We start from the raw sequence: 4,937 nt of genomic DNA on the forward strand, positions 1-4,937 counted from the left end.
GTTTCCTCGATGTGTATTAACAGGGGCAGTAAAGCACGAAGGATAAACAGCAATCCGGCACTGACAGGGCAGATCTTCTGCCCGCGGTAGCAGTCAGTGCCGACCATGGCGGTGTCGTCGGCGCTGGAGTGCTGTTTATTATTCGTGTTTCGCTGTCTCTGTTAATACACGTTGACAAAATGAATATCGCACTAGACTAATTTCAGAATGCACTGTCGAATGGGCATGTAGAATCGTGCTTTAAAAATCATTTTGTTTGTAATAGGAAACAAAGCGACGCTTTCCATCGACGCAGGATGTCGCATGAAAGAGCAGTATTTGTTTGGCTGATTCAAGCTACAAGTTGCAAACACGAAATTGCCGATATGTGCCGATATACAAGAGAAAATTGGCCTGACGACTCTCTGGAGAGACATCCTGTATATGGTAGTGCCGTGGGTTAAGGTGCTCATCGAAGACGACAAGAAATATGTAGCGCAGATTGCTGCATCTTTCGTTGCGGAGAGCGTTTCCGCCTTCTTTTTCATGTACTGATCGTTCGTTTTACTGGTGACTGCATTACCGATATACTCATGATTTGGAGCACACGGTGCTGAGCTGTGCCTATCATCTGACTTATGCATACAATTAGAAACACATCCGTTCTACGTTAATGATCGAAATCGTAGGGTCTTAAATGTTCTTTTATTTTTTCTTATACCTCTTTAGTTTTTATATCACTTTTCTGTAGTAAAAGGATCCATCTGTGAATGTCGGCTCAAGGAACATTCAGCAGCTGAACATCCTGATTCGTGTTTTATGGAGCAATTGTGTTTTATCTAGAATAGAGCTTCAGCAGATACTGACTTCACATTGAATATAATTTACTCACTTGTAGAATCCATGTGACACGGTGGTGCTCATGCAGTTCTCTCAAGAGGCGGAAATACATCACGTTAATTTATTTCTCACATAATCTTATATTGGTCGCGTAACTGATCAGACATAGAAAAGTTAACTTTGGAGACGTGTTACTTTCACCGAATACAGATTATTCTTTTGCAGTTACCTCAAGCGTCAGCCCGTGTAAAAAATATTGTGCTTTCTATACCGTGAATAAGTTTTGATTGTGCTGTGTCAACTGTAGTGGTCGCGTTTTCTTATTTATCTTAAATTTTGTTAGAGGTTTCTATCTGAGGTTAAAAATAACGTATTTTGCCTTGAAACTAAAATTCTATGATTAAATTTTTCATTTTTCACCGTGAGGTATATTTTTTATGAGTTATATGTCGTCTACCTTCAAATTCTCTGATTTTACATTATGTCATCAATGAATTTGTGCACCAGAAATGTAAAATACGCACTCATCAAGCAAAAATATGTGCAAAAATCTGCTAAAAAAGTAGGAAAAGAGCGCTTATCTTCACGAGATTGCATCGCAAGAGACTATAGATAATTCTTCGTTTGTCTGTCGTAAAGATGGCCATTTCTCCGTACTAGGATTCTGAACGTAAAAAATGGCAATACAGATCACGTTGTCAATCTTGCATGTGTAAATGAATCCAGCTGTTTCACTGTGAATCCACTAGGAAGCCATGCGGAAGTAGCAGCAATGCTACCCATAGTTTCTAAACTGCGGCCACTTTCAAATAGGGAAAGAGCGTACAATTCCATAGCGTCTGTGTTACCCCTACTGTCCCTCCGAGAGTTTAGGGCATTATGAACCATTTGTACTACCTCTGTCGAAACCAGATCAGAAGTTTCCGTCGGTTTGATTAATTACACTAGGAACGTAGAATTAGAATTTTTGTAAAACAGTCATGGTTTCAATTTTGTTGTTGAAACGTAAGTATCACAAAACAGAGATTGAAGAGGCATCCTCTACTAACTGCGTAACATTCAGGTGCACTCAGTCACGTACCGAACCCCATAACGACGTGATAAGAAGGCAACTCTGCGTCTGGAAACAAGTTTGGAAAAAGTCTGAAATGCGCCCGTCGATTCGTATCCTATGGCTTGACTAAATTTGTCACGTGAGAATCATATTGTTGCGCCGTTATCGAGTATGCCATGCTAAATTCTTACTCTGGCCAGACCGCACAAAAAAGAGGGGGAAAAGACGTACCAAGGTAGGTCATTTACTCTATCTATCTTATGAATGACACGTTTAATTTCCTTTATACTAAATTTGAATAATTGTGTGGGTGTTTTAAAATTAACGTAGCATGGAGGCAGAGAAGGGAAACGGGGCATGACACGCACAAGTCGAGAGAGTTGATTGAGCGCTTCAAACCTAACGAATCTCTTCCTCCATTTTACTTTTGAAACAAAGTTCGTTTATCTAGCAAAATTCGTGTAGAACAAGCCAGAGAAAGGAACAGAGAAGGAGAAGAATGGAAAACGAGAAGTCTGGCGTGAAAAAGTGGTTGGACGTTTCGAATCCAGTTAATCTCTCCCCTCTACCTTTTCAACAGAGGAACCGTTCTCTATGTTGCGATAGAGAAGGAGATAGGCTTGGACAAGGATAAAAAACCTGTGATGGAAGCGAATATATTCGTTGGTAACTTAAAACTTAAAAATACTAGGCCCTCCACCCCTCCCGCCCCCCCCCCCCCATCCCTTTTAAGGACAGATGAATCGTTTTACAAGTGGGGTTGTTTTCCAGTCGCTTCTGGCTGAACCAGGTGAGAGTGCTGATTTGCTCATCGGAGAACTTCTGCTTGGTCTTGGTCGTCATTGTTTGCTTTAGCTCAGTTAGTAAAACGACCTGTGTTTAGCCCATTTCAGAGTGATTCTGGGTTAAATAAGGGATTCGTAGTACAACTTTGAACATGGCTGACGTTTCCAGCAACCGTATACACAAATTTCAAAAAATATGTAAAAATCAGCTAACTGGTTGCATAGGTTTTCTATATACTTTGACCAGGTTTCGTCACCTCTAAGGGTGACTTCATCAGAAGGTAAGGTAATTACCTGTAGTAGTATTTTTCGTTCCATGTTAAGCAGTGCTTATTCTCCGCTATGTCATCGTTGCTCTGCCGCAGTTAACAGTCACTGAATAATGTAATCTTCTTACTAAAGAACTGTGCCCGGATCGGAGTATAAGCAGGGTGTTCGGAAATTCCAGTACACTCTTCTAGGACTTTTACAGGGGAGTAAGTAGGTAATGTTTTGAGTTAGAGTCCGTGTCCACAAACTTACCATTTCTGTGCTACAACCATTTGAAAGCACGTAGATAACACGACCACTTTTAGAAATAAGGTGTGACGCAGTACGAGGTGCACTCAAGTTCTAAGGCCTCCGATTTTTTTTCTAATTAACTACTCACCCGAAATCGATGAAACTGACGTTACTTCTCGACGTAATTGCCCTGCAGACGTACACATTTTTCACAACGCTGACGCCATGATTACATGGCAGCGGCGAAGGCTTCTTTAGGAGTCTGTTTTGACCACTGGAAAATCGCTGAGGCAATAGTAGCATGGCTGGCGAATGTGCGGCCACGGAGAGTGTCTTTCATTGTTGGAAAAACCCAAAAGTCACTAGGAGCCAGGTCAGGTGCGTAGGGAGCATGAGGAATCACTTCAAAGTTGTTATCACGAAGAAACTGTTGCGTAACGTTAGCTCGATGTGCGAGTGCGTTGTCTTGGTGAAACAGCACACGCGCAGCCCTTCCTGGACGTTTTTGTTTCAGTGCAGGAAGGAATTTGTTCTTCAAAACATTTTCGTAGGATGCACCTGTTACCATGGTGCCCTTTGGAACGCAATGGGTAAGGATTACGCCCTCGCTGTCCCAGAACATGGACACCATCATTTTTTTCAGCACTGGCGGTTACCCAAAATTTTTTTGGTGGCGGTGAATCTGTGTGCTTCCATTGAGCTGACTGGCGCTTTGTTTCTGGATTGAAAAATGGCATCCACGTCTCATCCATTGTTACAACCGACGAAAAGAAAGTCCCATTCATGCTGTTGTTGCGCGTCAACATTGCTTGGCAACATGCCACACGGGCAGCCATGTGGTCGTCCGTCAGCATTCGTGGCACCCACCTGGATGACACTTTTCGGATTTTCAGGTCGTCATGCAGGATTGTGTGCACAGAACCCACAGAAGTACCAACTCTGGAGGCGATCTGTTCAACAGTCATTCGGCGATCCCCCAAAACAATTCTCTCCACTTTCTCGATCATGTCGTCAGACCGGCTTGTGCGAACCCGAGGTTGTTTCGGTTTGTTGTCACACGATGTTCTGCCTTCATTAAACTGTCGCACCCATGAACGCACTTTCGACACATCCACCACATCACCACATGTCTCCTTCAACTGTCGATGAATTTCAATTGGTTTCACACCACGCAAATTCAGAAAACGAATGATTGCACGCTGTTCAAGTAAGGAAAACGTCGCCATTTTAAGTCTTTAAAACAATTTTCGCCGCTGGCGGTAAAATTCATTCTCGCCGCTGGCGGTAAAATTCCATCAGTCGTACGGTGGTGCCATCTCTGGGACGTATTGACAATGAACGCGGCCTCATTTTAAAACAATGCGCATGTTTCTATCTCTTTCCAATCCGGAGAAAAAAAAATCGAAGGCCTTAGAACTTGAATGCACCTCGTACATCACTTGTTTTACGTTTTAACTCATTAACAGCCAAAGAATTTGCTCTTATACTCGCTGATGCATTCACATCAACGTGATGCAGCACAGCTTCTTCCAGTCCAGGTGCGCTTCGTCTCCTTGCAGCACCACAGCCACGCCTGCTGACGGTGAAGTTACCCCTTCCCATTCTTGAAGCCCTTCCGTAATTGTTGCGAAAAGGATATGCGATGGAGTAGGACGTTGTGGAGAAGGATCTCGATAAAGGCGACGAGCAACTCCTTCATTATTGGGAACTTCGCCATTTGTATTCTGCAAACACATACTCAACCATGTTGATCTAACATTCACGAACACATGAATGAG

This window comes from Schistocerca cancellata, chromosome 3, assembly GCF_023864275.1.
Source record: "Schistocerca cancellata isolate TAMUIC-IGC-003103 chromosome 3, iqSchCanc2.1, whole genome shotgun sequence".
Taxonomy (NCBI): domain Eukaryota; kingdom Metazoa; phylum Arthropoda; class Insecta; order Orthoptera; family Acrididae; genus Schistocerca; species Schistocerca cancellata.